The sequence below is a fragment of the Lagenorhynchus albirostris genome, chromosome 3 (genome assembly GCF_949774975.1).
Source record: "Lagenorhynchus albirostris chromosome 3, mLagAlb1.1, whole genome shotgun sequence".
NCBI classification, from domain to species: Eukaryota; Metazoa; Chordata; class Mammalia; order Artiodactyla; family Delphinidae; genus Lagenorhynchus; species Lagenorhynchus albirostris.
In genome coordinates, this window is record NC_083097.1 from 108,437,866 (window position 1) to 108,460,372 (window position 22,507).

The 22,507-nt window shown below is 39.7% G+C and overlaps 1 protein-coding gene across 10 annotated transcripts in view; it reads left to right on the forward strand.

The window, feature by feature from the left end:
* CDC42SE2 (CDC42 small effector 2) overlaps nucleotides 1–22,507 on the forward strand; it is a 202,785-nt gene that overhangs the window by 101,407 nt on the left and 78,871 nt on the right. For 7 of the 10 annotated variants that reach the window (XM_060143515.1, XM_060143526.1, XM_060143518.1 and 4 more), the window contains one exon: nucleotides 4,950–5,048. The exons of the other annotated variants lie outside the window; for them this stretch is intronic. The gene's annotated coding sequence lies outside the window, so the exon portion shown is untranslated. The remainder of the gene's footprint in view (nucleotides 1–4,949; nucleotides 5,049–22,507) is intronic. 10 annotated transcript variants of the gene reach the window in all.

The following is a 22,507-nucleotide window of genomic DNA, read 5'->3' on the forward strand; positions in this document are numbered from 1 at the left end:
AGTCAATAAAATTACCTCAGTGCTTTACCTAATTTTTCTAGATTGATTTAATATGTAAAGATTGTCTGTTTATATGTTTGTATATTAATTGCTTAGCGATATACCGAATTTTTAACTAGTTCATTTCAAAGCAGACACATCTGCTTGAGACATCTTCAGGGGTGTTCTTGGCTCTGCAATTAAGTGCTAAGCCCATTGACAGATGTTCTTTTTCTGGTGAAGAAACCAGAGCTGATTCAATTTGAGTTATAAATTGTTAGATAATTTTTTAAAATATGCCTTTCAGAATGATTTACCTAGATACATGTGTGTTCAGTTTTTTCTTGGCTTTTTCTTTTTTTCCTTTGGCCATTATCATTCTTTAAGTGTTTACTTATTATCTGATTATTTACTGGCTGCTCAGTGATTTCTTCTGTGAATCAGTATCTCCAAATCAATGAAATGATTTGTCTTATTTCTCAAGTGTTAGTATCATTAGTTTTTCCCTATGGGCTTCCCTATCTATGGTCACCTGGGCATTCCAAGCCATTTTCCACCCTTACAACTCAGTTTTAAAAACAGACATGAAGTTACTTCTTTCTTAGAAGCACTATTTTCCTGTCTGAGGGAATTTATTGTTTAAAAACTGAACCTTGTTGGCTGAGGAGATTTCACTAACATTTCTTGAGCAACATTTGCATCATGTTAACTCTGAGTATGTGAATTTGAATTGGTAATATTGAATAAAATATGGCACACAGGTTTCTTTAATTCAGATTGTCCTGTGTCTTATGCACAAGCACTAAAAAATAAGTTGTGTTTAATGCAGAACATCAGAATACACATATAAACTAAAGAAGAAAAGCACTTCCATAATCCTAAGATAACCACTAGTAATTTTTGATGTGCCCTTCCAGATAAATCAGTGAATATTTTTTCCACAAAAGCAAGATCTTAGTACACATACTATTCTACAACATCTCACTTTACCAAATACTGTGATCATAAAAGCATTACTTTTTATTATTTCAGTTTGAAAGGATCTTACAAAGTGGAAATTTTGTTGATAACACGGTAAAGCTGTAAGTAAAGTTGTGATTAAAAACAGTGGTGTTTATGGAGAGTAGAATGTGGAAAGTTACCTCGACAAGAATTAACTTCAGCAGTAATTTTTTTCTTAAGAACACTCTTACTATTGTACAATAGCCTGATTGTATTATACCCGCTAAGGAAAACAGTACATGATTCTGTGTACAGTAGAATTATTTTAATAATAGCCCTAGAGTAAATTAGGGGGCTGTAGGTAAGTTCCTATTTTTTGGTCTGCCCCAAGTCCTATTGATGCTTTAATATTAAAATAATTTTAAAAGAAAAATGTATTTTATTGAATGGCTCCATCTATCTAAATTATGTTAGTTTTATTAGATAATGCTGCCCTTTTTATATGAAGAGTGTGGGAGTTCTTGGAAAAAGAAAATTTTAGTATAAGAATTCTTGTTTTAATATTTGAGTTGATTTTTGTTTCATGAATTTGAAAATCCTTGTGGAATTGTTACTGGTGTTTAGTATCCTTTGGAAATCAGTCCTAATCTTGTCAAGCAGATGTTTGGGTCTTAAAGTAGCAGTTTTTTAAGCTAATCAAGGGTCCTGTAACAGATGTGTAATTTAACTGACTTTTCCTTGACCACAGTGGTATCCGTTACCTAGGGTAAACGATTTCTTGCTTTGTTTTTATTCTTGACCTTGTCCTGTTCTGTGTATTACTGCTTGCTCACCAGGTCCTGCAGTCATCTCTTAGGTAGGTAGCTAAAGTAGCCATTTCTGTTACCCGCAGGGCTACTTCCTGGCTGGTGCATATATTGCTGAAAACATTTCTTATGTGGTACAGGAGAATAAAAAGCAATGTAGTTGATGTGGCTTTTTTCTACTGAGAAATGATGCATTCGTTTGGCTAAAGTGGAGACTGGCAGTCAGCCCCTAAAAAACGTTTTTCACCGAGTGATCACATGTTTGTAAATGGATATGCAAGAGCTTCTGCTTGTTGGAAGGTGTAGTGAATCTTGATATAAATTCAAGAAAAGTGTTTAGAATTATGCCATACATCTTGCTCTTTAAAGAATTGGTATTTTTAAGAACAGTTTAATTTTACAGTGAATTTTTTTTTTTTTTTTTTTTTTGCGGTACGCGGGCCTCTCACCGTTGTGGCCTCTCCCATTGTGGAGCACAGGCTCCGGACGCGCAGGCTCAGTGGCCATGGCTCATAGGCCCAGCTGCTCCGCGGCATGTGGGATCTTCCCAGACCGGGGCACGAACCCGTGTCCCCTGCATCGGCAGGCGGACTCTCAACCACTGCGCCACCAGGGAAGCCCTACAGTGAATTTTTAAGCTTCCAATTTTTATATTTATTTTTTGAATAATGACTGTTTTTGTAAAAATGGTACATACACACTAAAGAAGCTTAGAAATAGTCACATTGTAAATGGCAGAACTAGTATTCAGAGTCTTGTCTGACATTCAGAGTCTTGTCTGACATTCAGAGTCAGTGAGCTTTGGAAGCACTGTAAAGTGGTAGAAAGAATGTGGACTTTAGAATTAGGTGCACCTTAGTTGATCCCTAATTTTGCTGTGTATCTGCTGTATGGCAGGATCTTACCCTTGGTGACTTTTATTTTCTTTTTAGATTAACTGAGGGTAATAGGTTTGTTATGAAGCACACATTAAGTACTTGGCCTGTAGAAGGTGTTAATAACTGTTTTTCCTTTTTACTGTGCCATATTGTTTGAAAATATCTCTGCAAGTCATTTGGGACAATTAGCTTAAAAGTGAATTGCAGTCAGGCAACTGGAAATATATGTAACCCAGGTGGACTCATATTGTAGTGTCCTTTTTTTTTTTAAAGATTTTTTTGATGTGGACCATTTCTTTAAAAAATTAATTAGTATTTATTTTTGGCTGTGTTGGGTCTTCGTTTCTGTGCAAGGGCTTTCTCCAGTTGGAGCGAGCGGGGGCCACTCTTCATCACAACGCGCAGGCCTCTCACTGTCGCGGCCTCTCTTGTTGTGGAGCACAGGCTCCGGACGGGCAGGCTCAGCCACCGTGGCCTACGGGACCAGCTGTTCCACGGCATGTGGGATCCTCCTGGACCAGGGCACGAACCCGTGTCCCCTGCATCGGCAGGTGGACTCTCAACCCCTGCACCAGCAGGGAAGCCCATGTTGGCAGATTTTTAAGCACAGTTTTAATTTCATTACTTATGATTGGTGTGTTCATATTTTCTGTTTCTTCCTGGTTCAGTCTTGGAAGGTGATACCTTTCTAAGAATTTGTCCATTTCTTCCAGGTTGTCCATTTTATTGGCATAGAGTTGCCTGTAGTAGTCTCTTAGGATGCTTTGTATTTCTGCAATGTCTGGTGTAACTTCTCCTTTTTCATTTCCAATTTTATTGATTTGAGTCCTCTCCCTCTTGATGAGTCTGGCTAATGGTTTTATTAATTTTGTTTATCTTCTCAAAGAACCAGCTTTTAGTTTTATTGATCTTTGCTATTGTTTCCTTTGTTTCTATTTCATTTATTTCTGCTCTGATCTTTATGATTTCTTTCCTTCTGCTAATTTTGGGTTTTGTTTGTTCTTCTTTCTCTAATTCCTTTAGGTGTAAGGTTAGATTGTTTATTTGAGATTTTTCTTGTTTCTTGAGGTAGGCTTGTATAGCTATAAACTTCCCTCTTAGAACTGCTTTTGCTGCATTCCATAGGTTTTGGATCTTCTTGTTTTCATTGTCATTTGTCTCTAGGTATTTTTTGATTTCCTCTTTGATTTCTTCAGTGATCTCTTGGTTATTTAGTAATGTATTGTTTAGCCTCCATGTGTTTGTGTTTTTTACGTTTTTTTTCCCTGCAGTTCATTTCTAATCTCATAGTGTTGTGGTCAGAAAAAATGCTTGATACGATTTTAATTTTCTTAAATTTACTAAGGCTTGATTTGTCACCCAAGATACGATCTGTCCTGGAGAATGTTCCATTCGCACTTGAGAAGAAAGTGTAATCTGATGTTTTTGGATGGAACGTCCTATAAATATCAGCTAAATCTGTCTGGTCTGTTGTGTCATTTTAAGCTTTTGTTTCCTTATTTATTTTCATTTTGGAGGATCTGTCCATTGGTGTAAGTGAGGTGTTAAAGTCCCCCACTATTATTGTGTTACTGTAGATTTTCTCTTTTATAGCTGTTAGCAGTTGCCTTATGTATTGAGGTGCTCCTATGTTGGGTGCATATGTATTTATAATTGTTATATTTTCTTCTTGGATTGATCCCTTGATCATTATGTAGTGTCCTCCCTTGTCTCTTTTAACATTCTTTATTTTAAAGTCTATTTTATCTGATATGAGTATAGCTACTCCAGCTTTCTTTTGATTTCCATTTGCATGGAATATCTTTTTCCATCCACTCACTTTCAGTGTGTATGTGTCCCTAGGTGTGAAGTGGGTTTCTTGTAGATAGCATATATATGGGTCTTGTTTTTGTATCCATTCAGCGAGCCTGTGTCTTTTGGTTGGAGCATTTAATCCATTCACAGTTAAGATAATTATCGATATGTGTGTTCCTTTTACTGTTTTCTTAATTGTTTTGGGTTTATTTTTGTTGGTCCTTTTCTTCTCTTGTGTTTCCCATTTGGAGAAGTTCTTTTAGCATTTGTTGTAGAGCTGGTTTGGTGGTGCTATATTCTCTTAGCTTTTGCTTGTCTGTAAAGCTTTTGATTTCTCCATCGAATCTGAATGAGATCCTTGCAGGGTAGAGTAATCTTGGTTGTAGGTTCTTCCCTTTCATCACTTTAAATATATCGGGCCACTCCCTTCTGCCTTGTAGAGATTCTGCTGAGAAATCATCTGTTAACCTTATGGGAGTTCCCTTGTATGTTATTTGTCATTTTTGCCTGGTTGCTTTCAGTAATTTTTCTTTGTGTTTATTTTTGTCAGTTTGATTACCTTGTGTCTCTACGTGTTTCTCCTTTGGTTTCTCCTGCCTGGGACTCTGCACTTCCTGGACTTTGGTGGCTATTTCCTTTCCCATGTTAGGTAAGTTTTGACTGCAATCTATTCAAATATTTTCTCAGGTCCTTTTTCTCTCTCTTCTCCTTCTGGGACCCCTGTAATGTGAATGTTGTTGCATTTAACATTGTCCCAGAGGTCTGTTAGCCTGTCTTCATTTCTTTTCATTCTTTTTTCTTTATTCTGTTCCGCGGCAGTGAATTCCATCATTCTGTCTTCCAGGTCACTTATCCACTCTTCTGCCTGAGTTATTCTGCTGTTGTTTCCTTCTAGTGTAGTTTTCATTTCAGTTATTGTTCATCTCTGTGTTTTTTTTTATAAGTTTATTTATTTATTTTTGTCTGTGTCGGGTCTTTGTTGCTGAGTGCGGGCTTTCTCTAGTTGTGGCGAGTGGGGGCTATTCTTCATTGCGGTGCATGGGCTTCTCATTGCGGTGGCTTCTCTTTGTTGTGGAGTACGGGCTCTAGGTGCGCAGGCTTCAGTAGTTGTGTCATGAGGGCTCAGTCATTGTGACTCATGAGATCTAGACCTCAGGCTCAGTAGTTGTGGCACACGGGCTTAGTTGCTCTGCCGCATGTGGGATCTTCCCAGACTAGGGCTTCAACCTGTGTCCCCTGCGTTGGCAGGCGGGTTCTTAAGCACTGCCCCACCAGGGAAGTCCCCATCTCCGTTTGTTTGTTCTTTTATTCTTCTAGATCTTTGTTAAACGTTTCTTGCATCTTCTTGATCTTTACCTCCATTCTTTTTCCGAGGTCCTGGATCATTTTCACTATCATTATTCTGAATTCTTTTTCTGGAGGGTTGCCTGTCTCCACTTCATTTAGTTGTTTTTCTGGGGTTTTATCTTATTCCTTCATCTGGTACATAGTTCTCTGCCTTTTCATCTTGTCTGTCTGAATGTGGTTTTTGTTCCACAGGCTGCAGGGTTGTAGTTCTTCTTCTGCTGTCTGTTCTGTATTTTTATTTTTTATTTTTATTTTTTTTATTTTAACATCTTTATTGGAGTATAATTGCTTTACAATGGTATGTTAGTTTCAGCTTCACAACAAAATGAATCAGTTATATATATATACATATGTTCCCATATCTCTTCCCGCTTGCGTCTCCCTCCCTCCCACCCTCCCTATCCCACCCCTCCAGGCGGTCACAAAGCATGGAGCTGATCTCCCTGTGCTATGCGGCTGCTTCCCACTAGCTATCTACCTTACGTTTGGTAGTGTATATATGTCCATGCCTCTCTCTCGCTTTGTCACCGTTTACCCTTCCCCCTCCCCATAGCCTCAAGTCCATTCTCTAGTAAGTCTGTGTCTTTATTCCTGTTTAACCCCTAGGTTTTTCATGACATTTTTTTTTCTTAAATTCCATATATATGTGTTAGCATACGGTATTTGTCTCTCTCTTTCTGACTTCACTCTGTATGACAGACTCTAGGTCTATCCACCTCATTACAAATAGCTCAATTTCGTTTCTTTTTATGGCTGAGTAATATTCCATTGTATATATGTGCCACATTTTCTTTATCCATTCATCCGATGATGGACATTTAGGTTGTTTCCATCTCTGGGCTATTGTAAATATAGCTGCAATGAACATTTCGGTACATGACTCTTTTTGAATTATGGTTTTCACAGGGTATATGCCCAGTAGTGGGATTGCTGGGTCATATGGTAGTTCTATTTGTAGTTTTTTTAAGGAACCTCCATACTGTTCACAGTGGCTGTATCCATTTACATTCCCACCAACAGTGCAAGAGGGTTGCCTTTTCTCCACACCCTATCCAGCATTTATTGTTTCTAGATTTTTTGATGATGGCCATTCTGACTGGTGTGAGATGATATCTCATTGTAGTTTTGATTTGCATTTCTCTAATGATTAGTGATGTTGAGCATTCTTTCATGTGTTTGTTGGCAGTCTGTATACCTTCTTTGGAGAAATGTCTATTTAGTTCTTCTGCCTATTTTTGGATTGGGTTGTTTGTTTTTTTGTTATTAAGCTGCATGAGCTGCTTATAAATTTTGGAAATTAATCCTTTGTCAGTTGCTTCATTTGCAAATATTTTCTCCCATTCTGAGGGTTGTCTTTTGGTCTGCTTTATGGTTTCCATTGCTGCGCAAAAGCTTTTAAGTTTTATTAGGTCCCATTTGTTTACTTTTGTTTTTATTTCCATTTCTCTAGGAGGTGGGTCAAAAAGGACCTTGCTGTGATTTATGTCATAGAGTGTCCTGCCTATGTTTTCCTCTAAGAGTTTTATAGTTTCTGGCCTTACATTTAGGTCTTTAATCCACTTTGAGCTTATTTTTGTGTATGGTGTTAGAGAGTGATCTAATCTCATACTTTTACATGTAGCTGTCCAGTTTTCCCAGCACCACTTATTGAAGAGGCTGTCCTTTCTCCACTGTACATTCCTGCCTTCTTTATCAAAGATAAGGTGTCCATATGTGCGTGGGTTTATCTCTGGGCTTTCTATCCTGTTCCATTGATTTATATTTCTGTTTTTGTGCCAGTACCATACTGCCTTGATTACTGTAGCTTTGTAGTATAGTCTGAAGTCAGGGAGCCTGATTCCTCCAGCTCCGTTTTTTGTTCTCAAGATTGCTTTGGCTATTCGGGGTCTTTTGTGTTTCCATACAAATTGTGAAATTTTTTGTTCTAGTTCTGTGAAAAATGCCAGTGGTAGTTTGATAGGGATTGCATTGAATCTGTAGATTGCTTTGGGTAGTAGAGTCATTTTCACAATGTTGATTCTTCCAATCCAAGAACATGGTATATCTCTCCATCTATTTGTATCATCTTTAATTTCTTTCATCAGTGTCTTATAATTTTCTGCATACAGGTCTTTTGTCTCCTTAGGTAGGTTTATTCCTAAATATTTTATTCTTTTTGTTGCAGTGGTAAATGGGAGTGTTTTCTTGATTTCACTTTCAGATTTTTCATCATTAGTGTATAGGAATGCCAGAGATTTCTGTGCATTAATTTTGTATCCTGCTACTTTACCAAATTCATTGATTAACTCTAGTAGTTTTCTGGTAGCATCTTTAGGATTCTCTATGTATAGTATCATGTCATCTGCAAACAGTGACAGCTTTACTTCTTCTTTTCCGATTTGGATTCCTTTTATTTCCTTTTCTTCTCTGATAGCTGTGGCTAAAACTTCCAAAACTATGTTGAATAAGAGTGGTGAGAGTGGGCAACCTTGTCTTGTTCCTGATCTTAGTGGAAATGCTTTCAGTTTTTCACCATTGAGGACGATGTTGGCTGTGGGTTTGTCATATATGGCCTCTATTATGTTGAGGAAAGTTCGCTCTTTGCCTACTTTCTGCAGGGTTTTTATCATAAATGGGTGTTGAATTTTGTCAAAAGCTTTTTCTGCATCTATTGAGATGATCATATGGTTTTTCTCCTTCAATTTGTTAATATGGTGTATCACGTTGATTGATTTGCGTATATTGAAGAATCCTTGCATTCCTGGAATAAACCCCACTTGATCATGGTGTATGATATGTTTAATGTGCTGTTGGATTCTGTTTGCTAGTATTTTGTTGAGGATTTTTGCATCTATGTTCATCAGTGATATTGGCCTGTAGTTTTCTTTCTTTGTGACATCCTTGTCTGATTTTGGTATCAGGATTGATGGTGGCCTCGTAGAATGAGTTTGGGAGTGTTCCTCCCTCTGCTATATTTTGGAAGAGTTTGAGAAGGATAGGTGATAGCTCTTCTCTAAATGTTTGATAGAATTGGCCTGTGAAGCCATCTGGTCCTGGGCTTTTGCTTCTTGGAAGATTTTTAATCACAGTTTCACTTTCAGTGCTTGTGATTGGTCTGTTCATATTTTCTATTTCTTCCTGATTCAGTCTTGGCAGGTTGTGCATTTCTAAGAATTTGTCCATTTCTTCCAGGTTGTCCATTTTATTGGCATAGAGTTGCTTGTAGTAATCTCTCATGATCTTTTGTATTTCTGCAGTGTTAGTTGTTACTACTCCTTTTTCATTTCTAATTGTATTGATTTGAGTCTTCTCCCTTTTTTTCTTGATGAGTCTGGCTAATGGTTTATCAATTTTGTTTATCCTTTCAAAGAACCAGCTTTTAGTTTTATTGATCTTTGCTATTGTTTCCTTCATTTCTTTTTCATTTATTTCTGATATGATTTTTATGATTTCTTTCCTTCTGCTAACTTTGGGGTATTTTTGTTCTTCTTTCTCTAATTGCTTTAGGTGCAAGGTTAGGTTGTTTATTCGAGATGTTTCCTGTTTCTTAAGGTAGGATTGTATTGCTATAATCTTCCCTCTTAGAACTGCTTTTGCTGCATCCATAGGTTTTGGGTCGTCGTGTCTCCATTGTCATTTGTTTCTAGGTATTTTTTGATTTCCTCTTTGATTTCTTCAGTGATCACTTCGTTATTAAGTAGTGTATTGTTTAGCCTCCATGTGTTTGTATTTTTTACAGATCTTTTCCTGTAATTGATATCTAGTCTCATAGCGTTGTGGTCGGAAAAGATACTTGATACAATTTCAATTTTCTTAAATTTACCAAGGCTTGATTTGTGACCCAAGATATGATCTATCCTGGAGAGTGTTCCATGAGCACTTGAGAAAAATGTGTATTCTGTTGTTTTTGGGTGGAATGTCCTATAAATATCAATTAAGTAGATCTTGTTTAATGTATCATTTAAAGCTTGTGTTTCCTTATTTATTTTCATTTTGGATGATCTGTCCATTGGTGAAAGTGGGGTGTTAAAGTCCCCTACTATGAATGTGTTACTGTCGATTTCCCCTTTTATGGCTGTCAGTATTTGCCTTATGTATTGAGGTGCTCCTGTGTTGCGTGCATAAATATTTACAATTGTTATATCTTCTTCTTGGATCGATCCCTTAATTATTATGTAGTGTCCTTCTTTGTCTCTTCTAAAAGTCTTTCTTTTAAAGTCTATTTTGTCTGATATGAGAATTGCTACTCCAGCTTTCTTTTGGTTTCCATTTGCATGAAATACCTTTTTCCATCCCCTTACTTTCAGTGTGTATGTGTCTCTAGGTCTGAAGTGGGTCTCTTGTAGACAGCAAATATATGGGTCTTGTTTTTGTATCCATTCAGCCAATCTGTGTCTTTAGGTGGGAGCATTTGGTCCATTTACATTTAAGGTAATTATCAATATGTGTGTTCCCATTCCCATTTTCTTAATTGTTTGGGGTTTGTGATTGTAGGTCTTTTCGTTCTTTTGTGTTTCTTGCCTAGAGAAATTCCTTTAGCAGTTGTTGTAGAGCTGGTTTGTTGGTGCTGAACTCTCTCAGCTTTTGCTTGTTGGTAAAGGTTTTAATTTCTCCATCAAATCTGAATGAGATCCTTGCTGGGTAGAGTAATCTTGGTTGCAGGTTTTTCTCCTTCAACACTTTCAATATGTCCTGCCACTCCCTTCTGGCTTACAGAGTTTCTGCTGAAAGATCAGCTGTTAACCTTATGGGGATTCCCTTGTGTGTTGTTTTTCCCTTGCTGCTTTTAATATGTTTTCTTTGTATTTAATTTTTGACAGTTTGATTAATATGTGTCTTGGCATATTTCTCCTTGGATTTATCCTGTATGGGACTCTCTGTGCTTCCTGGACTTGATTAACTATTTCCTTTCCCATATTAGGGAAGTTTTCAACTATAATCTCTTCAAATATTTTCTCAGTCCCTTTCTTTTTCTCTTCTTCTTCTGGAACCCCTATAATTCGAATGTTGGTGCATTTAATGTTGTCCCAGAGGTCTCTGAGACTGTCCTCAGTTCTTTTCATTCTTTTTTCTTTATTCTGCTCTGCGTTAGTTATTTCCACTATTTTATCTTCCAGGTCACTTATCCGTTCTTCTGCCTCAGTTATTCTGCTATTGATCCCATGTAGAGTATTTTTCATTTCATTTATTGTGTTGTTCATCATTGTTTGTTTCATCTTTAGTTCTTCTAGGTCCTTGTTAACTGTTTCTTGCATTTTGTCTATTGTATTTCCAAGTTGTGGATCATCTTTACTATCATTATTCTGAATTCTTTTTCAGGTAGACTGCCTATTTCCTCTTCATTTGTTAGGTCTGGTGGGTTTTTATCTTGCTCCTTCATCTGCCGTGTGTTTTTCTGTCTTTTCATTTTGCTTATCTTACTGTGTTTGGGGTCTCCTTTTTGCAGGCTGAAGGTTCGTAGTTCCTGTTGTTTTTTGTGTCTGTCCCCAGTGGCTAAGGTTGGTTCAGTGGGTTGTGTAGGCTTCCTGGTGGAGGGGACTAGTGCCTGTGTTCTGGTGGATGAGGCTGGATCTTGTCTTTCTGGTGGGCAGGTCCACATCTGGTGGTGTGTTTTGGGGTGTCAGTAGACTTATGATTTTGGGCAGCCTCTCTGCTAATGGGTGGGGTTGTGTTCCTGTCTTGCTAGTTGTTTGGCATAGGATGTCCAGCACTGTAGCTTGCTCGTCGTTGAGTGAAGCTGGGTGCTGGCGTTGAGATGGACATCTCTGGGAGATTTTCGCTGTTTGATATTATGAGGAGCTGGGAGGTCTCTTGTGGACCAGTGTCCTGAAGTTGGCTCTCCCACCTCAGAGGCACAGCACTAACTCCTGGCTGCAGCATCAAGAGCCTTTCATCCACACCGCTCCTTAATTTGGGATGATTCGTTGTCTATTCATGTATTCCACAGATGCAGGGTACATCAAGTTGATTGTGGAGCTTTTTTTTTTTTTTTTTTTTTTTTGGCGGTATATGGGCCTCTCACTGTTGTGGCCTCTCCTGCTGCGGAGCACAGCCGCTCCCCGGCATGTGGGATCTTCCCGGACCAGGGCACGAACCCGTGTCCCCTGCATCGGCAGGCGGACTCTCAACCACTGCGCCACCAGGGAAGCCCCGATTGTGGAGCTTTAATCCGCTGCTTCTGAGGCTGCTGGGAGAGATTTCCCTTTCTCTTCTTTGTTCTCACAGCTCCCAGGAGCTCAGCTTTGGATTTGGCCCCACCTGTGCGTGTAGGTCGCTGGAGGGCGTCTGTTCTTTGCTCAGACAGGACGGGGCTAAAGGAGCCGCCGATTCGGAGGCTCTGGCTCACTCAGGCCGGGGGGTAGGGAGGGTCACGGAGTGTGGGGCGGCAGAGGCCCGTGTGACGTTGCTAGCCTGAGGCGCGCCGTGCGCGTTCTCCCGGGGGATTTGTCCCTGGATCCCGGGACCCTGGCAGTGGCGGGCTGCACAGGCTCCCCGGAAGGGGGTGTGGATAGTGACCTGTGTTCGCACACAGGCTTCTTGGTGGTTGCAGCAGCGGCCTTAGCGTCTCATGTCTGTCTCTGGGGTCCGCAGTTTTACCCGCGGCTCGCGCCCATCTCTGGAGCTCCCTTAAGAAGCGTTCTTAATCCCCTCTCCTGGCGCATCAGGAAACAAAGAGGGAAGAAAAAGTCTCTTGCTTCTTCGGCAGGTCCAGACTTTTCCCGGGACTCCCTCCCGGCTAGCCTTGGTGCACTAACGCCCTGCAGGCTGTGTTCACGCCACCAACCTCAGTCCTCTCCCGGCACTCCGATAGAAGCCGGAGCTGAGGCTCCCAGCCCCGCCCGCCCTGGCCGGCGAGCAGACAAGCCTCTCGGCTGGTGAGTGCCGGTCAGCCCCGATCCTCTGCGCTGGAATCTCTCTGCTTTGTCCTCTGCACCCCTGTTGCTGTGCTCTCCTCCGCGGCCCCGAAGCTCCCCCACTCCGCCACCCGCAGTCTCCGCCCGCGAAGGGGCTTCCTAGTGTGTGGACACTTTTCCTCCTTCACAGCTCCCTCCCGCTGGTGCAGGACCTGTCCCTATCCTTTTGTCTCTGTTTATTTTTTTCTTTTGCCCTAACCAGGTACGTGGGGGGTTCCTTGCCTTTTGGGAGGTCTGAAGTCTTCTGCCAGCGTTCAGTAGGTGATCCGTAGGAGTTGTTTCACGCGTAGATGTATTTCTGGTGTATCTGTGGGGAGGAAGGTGATCTCCACGTCTTACTCTTCCACCTTGTATTTTTAGTTTTTTAAGGAACCTCCATACTGTTCTCCATAGTGGCTATACTAATTTACATTCCCACCAGCAGTGTAGGAGGGTTCCCTTTTCTCCATACCCTCTCCAGCACTTGTTGTTTGTAGATATTTTGATGAGGGCCATTCTGACCCGTGTGAGATGGTACCTCATTGTAGTTTTAATTTGCATTACTTTAATAATTAGTGATGTTAAGCATCTTTTCATGTACTTTTTGGCCATCTGTGTGTTTTCTTCGGAGGAATGTCTGTTTAGATCTTCTGCCGTGTTTTTTGTTTATTTTCAAAGCTTTCCCTGCATCCCATCCTTCTTTTTTTAAAATATTTTTTGGAGTATAATTGCTTTACAATGTTGTGTTAGTTTCTGTTGTACAGCACAGTGAATCAGTATAAGTATACATGTATCCCCATATCCTCTCTGTTGTTTTTTTTAAGATATTTATTTATTTACTTATGGCAGTGTTGGGTCTTTGTTGCTGTGCGCGGGCTTTCTCTAGTTGCAGTGAGCAGGGGCCTCTCTTCGCTGCGGTGTGCGGGCTTTTCGTTGCGGCGGCTTCTCTTGTTGTGGAGCATGGGCTCTAGGTGCACGAGCTTCAGTGGTTATGGCATGTGGGCTCTCAGTAGTTGCAGCTCACGGGCTCTAGAGCACAGGCTCAGTAGTTGTGGCGCATGGGCTTAGTTGCTCCGTGGCATGTGGGATCTTCCTGGACCAGGGCTTGAACCCATGTCCCCTGCATTGGCAGGTGGATTCTTAACCACTGCGCCACCAGGGAAGTCGCCCCCTCCCTCTTGAGCCTTCCTCCCATCCTCCTTATCCCACCCCTCTGGGTGGTCACAAAGCACTGAGCTTATCTCCCTGTGCTATGCAGCAACTTCCCACTAGCCATCCATTTTACATCTGGTAGTTATGTATGTGAATGCTACTCTCTCAGTTCGTCCCAACTTCCCTTTCTCCCACTGTTTTCTCAAGTCTGTGGTCTACATCTGCATCTTTATTCCTGCCTTCTCACTAGGTATATCAGTACTGCTTTTTTAGTTTCCATATATTTGTGTTATTGTACGGTATTTGTTTTTCTGTTTCTGACTCACTTCACTCTGTATGACAGACTCTAGGTCCATCCACCTCACTGCAAATAGCTCAATTTTGTTGCTTTTTATGGTTGAGTATTATTCCGTTATATGTATGTGCCACATCTTCTTTATGCAGTTATCTATGGACATTTCTGCACATTTTTTCATTGGGTTGTTTGTTTTTTCATATTGAGCTGCATGAGCTTTTTGTATATTTTGGAGATTAATCCCTTATCGGTTACTTCATTTGCAAATATTTTCTCCCATTCTGTGGGTTGTCTTTTTGTTTTGCTGTGTAAAAGCTTTTAAGTTTAATTAGGTCCCATTTGTTTGTTTTTATTTTTATTACTCTAGGAGACAGGTCAAAAAAGATCTTCTGTGGTTTATGTCAGAGAGTATTCTGTGTATTTTTTTCTCTTAACTGGTTCATATTATCCGGCCTTACATTTAGGTTTTTAATCTACTTCAAGTTTAGTTTTTTATTTTTTGCGGTACACGGGCCTCTCACTGTTGTGGCCTCTCCCGTTGCGGAGCACAGGCTCCGGACGCACAAGCTCAGCAGCCATGGCTCACGGGCCTAGCTGCTCCGTGGCACGTGGGATCTTCCTGGACCGGGGCATGAACCCGTGTCCCCTGCATCAGCAGGCGGACTCTCAACCACTGTGCCACCAGGGAAGCCCCGAGTTTATTTTTGTGTACGGTATTAGGGAGTGTTGTAATTTCATTCTTTTACATGTAGCTGTCCAGTTTTCCCAGTACCACTTATTGAAGAGACTGTCTTTTCTCCATTGTATATTCTTGCCTCCTTTGTCATAGATTAGGTGACCATAGGTGCTTGGGTTTATTTCTGGAGTTTCTATCCTGTTCTACTGATCTATATTTTTGTCTTTGTACTGGTACCATACTGTTTTGATTTGTGTAGCTTTGTAGTATAGTCTGATGTCAGGGAGCCTGATTCGTCCAGCGCTGTTTTTCTTTCTCAAGATTGCTTTGGCTATTTGGGGTCTTTTGTGTTTCCATACAAATTGTAAAAATTTTTGTTCCAATTCTTTGATGAAATTAGGCAGTGCATATTTTGAACTTGAAATACTGTGTCAGAGTTCATTGCAAAAAATAAACACTGCTTGCCAAAAATCCTGACCCTGTGGGTTGTGCTTATTCACGTTAAAGGAAAATGTTGCTATAGAACTTGTTAGTTCTCATTGTCAACCAGCTAGATTCGGTATGTTTTCCTGTCAGAAATGATCTTTCTTCTTTTTCAGGTTTTTCTTTTTCTTTTTTTGTGGCAGCGTTGGGCCTTTGTTGCTGCGCGTGGGCTTTCTCTAGCTGTGGGGGGGTGGCTACTCTTTTTGTGGTGCGTGGGCTTCTCGTGACTTCTCTTGTTGCAGAGCATAGGCTTTAGTAGTTTTGGTGCACGGGCTCAGTAGTTGTGGCGCACGGATGTAGTTGCTCTGAGGCATGTGGGATCTTCCCGGACCAGGGATCAAACCCATGTCCCCTGCATTGGTAGGCGGATTCTTAATCACTGCACCACCAGGGAAGTCCCTTCTTTTTCAATTCTAAAATGACAGCATCTGCATTGAACAACCATTGGACTAACTACTTTCACTTCTGAATTCAAACATTAATTGGTTCATTAGGTAAGGAGTCTTGCCATGAGTTAGTTTCAGTATTTCGTGCTTTGCTTACATGAGACTCCTCCTCATCCTCCCAGTTATCCCTTTGGTGCACTGGAGATTTCTTGAAGCAAAGTACCTTACTAAGCTTTGAGATGAGTTAGAAGTATGACTTTCTTCTATAACGTATAAGAGCTATTGTGAAAGGGAAGGTAGAAAAAGGGAATGAATGATGCCCATCAGTTTTAGAAAAGAGTACAGGAGGAAGTTGGAGATCTGGAATTTGATTTCCTGAAACTGTCCAGACCCAGGTACCTCCTGCAAAATATCAAACCTTACACTGGTTTGAAGACCCTTGAGTTAGGGGAACAGCATATCTTTTGCTTTAATTGGTATTGTGCATTAATCCTTCTAAGTAAATTATCTCATTTACTTTTAAATTTTGCCTTGAAAGCTTTGTTTGACAAATTTATAACTGACCTTTATGATGAAATAGACTGGTTTTTACAGGAGTCCATGAACCAATGAACACAGTAATCAGAACCTCTTGGAAGTGATTATTAAAATAGAAGAATTAGAAAAAAGGGAAATGATCTTTACCTCACACTTGACACCAAGATAAATATTTGGTTTTCCAGAGTTGAGTATAAAAGAGAAAACCTTAAACACATTAGAAGGAAACATGGATCAATATAAAGACTCTTGGGTGTGGGGAAAGCCTTCATAAGCAGTCCAACACAATTATTTTTTCATTTATAAAGTCTCCAAGGCTTTCCTCGTGGCACAGTGGTTAAGAATCTGCCTGCCAATGTAGGGGACACGGGTTCGAGCTCTGGTCCAGGAAGATCCAACATGCCGCGGAGCAACTAAGCCCGTGCGCCACAACTACTGAAGCCTGCTCGCCTAAAGCCCGTGCTCTGCAACAAGACAAGCCAACCGCAATGGGAAGCCCGCGCACCGCAATGAAGAGTAGTCCCTGCTCACCGCAACTAGAGAAAGCCCACGCACAGCAATGAAGACCCAACACAGCCAAAAATAAATAAATAAATTAAAAAAATAAAAGAAGTCTCCAAATTATTATTATATACCTGTGTTTTAAAAAAAATGTGAAGTATTATCTTTTTCAGTAATCCAATTTTGAAATGCATGTAAGATTAACATTTACATCTAAGTTATCTTGCAGTTTCTTTTTTTTAACAGGTTTTAACATTTTTTAAGATCATTTTTTTAGGTATCTATCTGTGTATCTGTGTATCTGTCTACCTATGCCGGGTCTTATTTGTGGCACGCAGGATCTTCGTTGCTGTGTGTGGGATCTTTAGTTGTGGCATGTTTTAGTTGTGGCATGTTTTAGTTATGGCATGCAAACCCTTAGTTGGGACATGTGGGATCTAGTTCCCTGACCAGGGATTGAACCTGGGTGCCCTGCATTGGGAGTGCAGAGTCTTAGCCACTGGACCACCAGGGAAGTCCCATCTTGCAGTTTCATATATCATCTTTTCCCTTCTGCTCTTCAGCACAAAGAACCCTACAAAGTGCTCTTGTAATAAATATGACCTAGTACCCATGAACCTTCCTAATGATTCCTTTGCTAAGTTTAGGGGTTATTTGGCTTTTGGTCGCAGACATGGTTGGTTGTACTTGTGCAGAAATGGGTAGAATTAAAGTTGTTAGGAAATCAGTCTGCCATGTTCTCTTGGAACAAACTATTGACTACCAAGCTTCTTTAAAATGGAGATCTTCATACTGAATAATAATAATATGTATACTTAAAAATTTGAATGTTGAATAGTTGAACACATAGAGATTTTTATAGTACAAGTTGCAGACTTGACAGATTTTTTTTTAAAGTATTTACTTATTTTTTGGGCTGTATTGGGTCTCAGTTGCGGCACGCAGGATCTTTCGTTGCTGTGTGCGGGCTCCTTGTTGTGGCATGCGGGCTTCTCTGTAGCTGTGGTGTGGGCTCCAGAGCATGTGGGCTCTGTAGTTGCGGTACGTGGGCTCCAGAGTACTTGGGCTCTGTAGTTGCGGCATGCGGGCTTAGTTGCCCTGCGGTACATGGAATCCCAGTTCCCTGACCAGGGATTGAACCCACGTCTCCCACATCGGAAGGCAGATCCTTAACCACTGGACCACCAGGGAAGTCCCCAGACTTGTCAGATTTTAATAATCTAAAAATGAGTAAGAACCTATTTTCCTTTTGTTCTTATTTTTCTTTAAAGTATTCCCCCCTGCCCATCCCCAATGAACAATTTGTCAGTGACTGTTTTACTTCTGGCCCTAGTGTGCCAGGGCCCAATTGAAATGCAGAGTGATTTCTCTGCAAGAGAATGACACAATTTACCACATCTTAATTCCTTATGAAGGTAGTTGGGACAAATGAAACATGTACTTTCTCAAGATAAGTTGAAATTTCAGCCCTCTCTGTATTTATCAGAAATAATACCATACTGAGTCACACTCTCATGACTGAAAAAGCACAGCTGGTAGGAGAAGTTGCATGTTAATGATGTTGTTAGTGTAGGAGGGCCACTACATATAAGGAAGCAGAGACTCAGTTAAGTACCTGCTCTTTGGGTTAATATTCAGAAGGACCAGGACACATTATCCTTGGTCAAATAGGCTAAATTAAATTGAGACACTGGAGGGTTCACAGGGTATATCAAATCTGGATCAAACTAAAATGTAACAGTCTCATTTGACACAATATAGAAAATTAATACAAAATAAAAAGGACAAATTACTGATCAGTTTGAGAACTATGGCTTATGTTGCCTTGAAGGGAAGATGTATTATACTTTTTAGTTATGTATATTTTTCTTTTGTGGGATTAAATAAAGGCATTGAGTTATTCAATAAATACTTAACTGCTCTCACTATGTGCCAGGCACTCAGGTATTAGGCGTTTGGCTGCAAACGAAAACAAAAATCTGTCTCTTCATAAAACCCTATGTTCTTACTGGTGAAGAAAAATAATAAGTGAGTAATGTATATACAGAATGCCAAAAAAATTTAAAGCACTGTGAGGAAAAATAAAGCATGGGAGCAAGATGGGGACTGCCAGGCTAGGGAACAGGGGATTGCAGTTTTAAATAGGATGGCAAAGAAAGGACTCAATGAAAAGACAATAAAAAGCCATTACAGCATCATTTGTGATAAAAATAAATACTGGCAGCAACCCAGATATCCATCTCTATGAGATTGGTTGAATATATTATGCATCTATATAGTGAAATGCTGTACAATAATAAGTCCTACATATACAGAATGATCTCCAAAAATTAGTGAAGTGATAGAAACAAGGTGCAGAATGAGACACAGAATATGTTACCATTGATGTCTATCACATACATGATATATTTTCCTAAATGCATGGAATCTCAGTGGAAAGATATATTAAAAAACTGTTAATAATGGTTGTCTTTGGAGTGAAGGGTGATTTGTGGACAGGGAGTGAGGATGAAACTTTATATCTCATTTTACTATGTGTTACGACGTCAGAATAAGTAAGTAAGATGTAAAATAAGAACATGGAAAATTGTCAAATTAGAAAATGATGGAAAAGCACATACATTCATAAAACCTAGTGGCCTAGATAGCCGTCTAGCCTAGGTAGTGAATAAATGGGATAGTTAATAGAAACATGGACTCACTTCTGATGAGCTGGAGACCTTGTTGACAGTGACTGTTCCAGAGCAAGGCCAAAATCCTGTTTTGTTTGCGTAGTGGGTTGTAGTGATCATGACTGTAACATTTAGATTTGTCTGACTTTTTTCACTCTTTTAATCAAATGGAAGCTGTATTCATTTCGTAGGGCTTCTACAATGAAGTACCACAGAAACTTGCCTCATAGTTCTGGAGGCTAGAAGTCCAAAATCAGGGTGTCATCAGGGCCATGTTCCTCCTGAAACCTGTAGCAGAATCCTTCCTTGCCTCTCCCTAGGTTCTGGTGGTTTGCTGGCAATCCTTGGCATTCCTAGGCTTGCAGGTGCATAATCCAATCTCTGATTTGTCATCGTGTGGTTTTCTCTGTTTGTCTCTCTGTCTTCTTCACAATGCCAGCTTCTCATAACGACACTGATCATATTGGATTTAGAGGCCCACCCTACTCCAGTATGACCTCATTTTAACTAATATCTGCAACAACCCTATTTCCAAATAAGGTCACATTCAGATGTCCTGGGGGGTTAGGACTTCAACATATCTTTTTTTGAGGGGTGGGAGAGAGAATGGGACAGTTCAATCCATAACAGGCTTTCCAGTTTAAATTGCTTCCCTATTACAGCCTTTCATATATGTAGAAGTGTTTTGGAAAGTTGTATAGAAAGATACAAGTTTAGTTTATTTTTAAAAACTCTTACTATAAAAGTTTTTCTTATGGGGAGAAAAAACCATCCCACCTCCCTGAATAAAATCATACTGAAGAGTGCAACATATTTATTAAAGCTGATGTTTTAGTGAAAATAATTTTTTTTCTCTCTAAATATTGTGAAAGGAGAGTATGGGCATTGTAAGTAGAAATGAGTTAAACATGATAGTGAGTTACTAATTTAGACATTTTATGTGCTTTTTAAAAAATAAGAATACCTTATATTCTCTTTTTGCATTTTTATTCTCACTCCTGAGGAAATAGCTTCCTTTCCAGATCAGTTTAACCTCAAGGTACAGCAGAGAGGACAAAGTCTTCTATTTTTCACCCCATTCTTCTCAGTAGTTTTTCTTCTTGTACTCATAGCCATTACAATTCTGTGAAACATTAGGAAACTTAAATCTTTAAAATTCTCCCTTGCCTTGCCCTTTTCCTCATGTATAAATCAGAAACCAAATATTTGTTAGTCTTCAAAGTCGTTTTAAAAGTTATTATATCCTAAACTTTTTCGTTGCAGCACGCAGGCTTCTCTTTAGTTGTGGCATGTGGGTTTTCTCTTCTCTAGTTGTGGCGCACGGGTTTTCTCTTCTCTAGTTGTGGTGCACAGGCTCCAGGGCACGTGGACTCTGTAGTTGAGGCACGTGGGCTCTGTAGTTGGTGGCACTTGAGCTCTCTAGTTGAGGTGCGCGAGCTCAGTAGTTGTGGCATGTGGGCTTAGTTGCCCTGTGGCATGTGGGATCTTAGTTCCCTGACCAGGGATTGAACCCACATCCCCTGCATTGTAAGGCGGATTCTTTACCACTGGACCATCAGGGAAGTCCCTGTATACGTATTTTAAAATGTCCTCTGACTTGCTGAGAAAATTACTCTCATAATGTTATATCACATTTTAAACCCATTCCCCTTCTGATGTTCACACTCCTGATGGCTTACTCTGTGCCAGACCATGTTTCAAGCATTTTACATGTATTAACCTAATTTAAACCTCAAAATAGCCTTATGAATTATACCCATTTTACAGTTTAGGAAAGTGAAGCATGGTGAATAAGTTGCCTAAAGTCAACACATCTAACAAGTGGCAGAGCCAGTATTCAAACTTTGACAGTTTGATTCCAGGGCCTATTTTCTTTCTTGCTTGCTTGCTTGCTTGTTTGCTTGCTTCCTTCCTTCACTTAACCTAAGTGAATGGTCATATGCATTTGTTTACAGTGTACTTACGGAGGAAATAAATGGCAGTGATTTATTGCAGTGCTAATAGGCATTATAGTGATAGTTATGAGATTTGGGGCAAATTTCTTTACCTTTCTGAGTCTGTAAAATGAGGGCATTGAACTAGATTTCTTACAGATCTTTTTCCCTGTTAGATGTATATTTCTTTGGGAAGAAAAAGGAATTGGCATTTGACATTAAATGAGCAAGGAAATGGGACATGTATTTAGCACATTTTCCTTTCAAAATCAGAGTAATTTTATAGGGTCAAGGAATGATGGTGTAAGCCACTATCCATTGTGGAAAAGTGGAAAGTAAACAAAAATGTTACTGTAAGACTTAGGACTTTAGCTTCTTGTAGTTTGATCAGCTTAAACTGCAGACTTTCGAATTGCAGTGGATTTGGGCATTTAAGAATAGATTTTATTTTTAAGTTCATAAGATGATCTGAGGATTGGAAGAAATCATAAACTTGAACTAAAGCAACTGTCTGTGGGACTTTTTTTTTAAGCGTTTAAAACTTTATTTAATTTAATTTATTTTATTGTCTTTGGGAATTTTGAATCACTGTCTTAATATCCCAGCCTCTGATGATAGGTATCCCAAGGCAGGACATTCCACCTTTAGGCAGCAGTGCCTCAGATAGAACATATATCCCCTACTCATTCACTCTAGTTCTGCCATTTGGGATGATGCAGAACTAATATGATTTTTCTCTGTGACAGCCGTTAAAGGTATTGAAAGGTAGCACTGTTAACTCATTTCTTTGAAAATTCAGCCTTTTTTCCATAGCAATACAGTGGAACTGAGACTGGTTAACTTGGAGAATAGAAATCTCTGGGTGGAGATGGGAGTATGCAGTTTTGATGCTGTCTGAAATTTAATGGTTAAGTTCAGCTCAGGAAGTAATGCATTTTGTGTATCCACTCATCTGTTGGTGGACAGTTAATTTGTTTCTAGTTTTTGGCTCTTACAAATAAAGCTGCTTTTGTGGACATAAACTTTCATTTTTCTTAGGTAAACACCTAGGAATGGAATGGCTGGGTTGTAGGGTAAGTGAACAAGTGTTCTATAGAAAAAGAATTGATTTTTTGAGTATTGATTTTTGTATCCTGCAACCTTCCTAAACTCACTCATTAGTTTTGGTCATCTTTCAGTTTTCTTAATTACATTTTCGGATTAAGCATAATGTCCTAGTTCATTGTCAGCTTAGATGTGAAGAAATGTGTAAG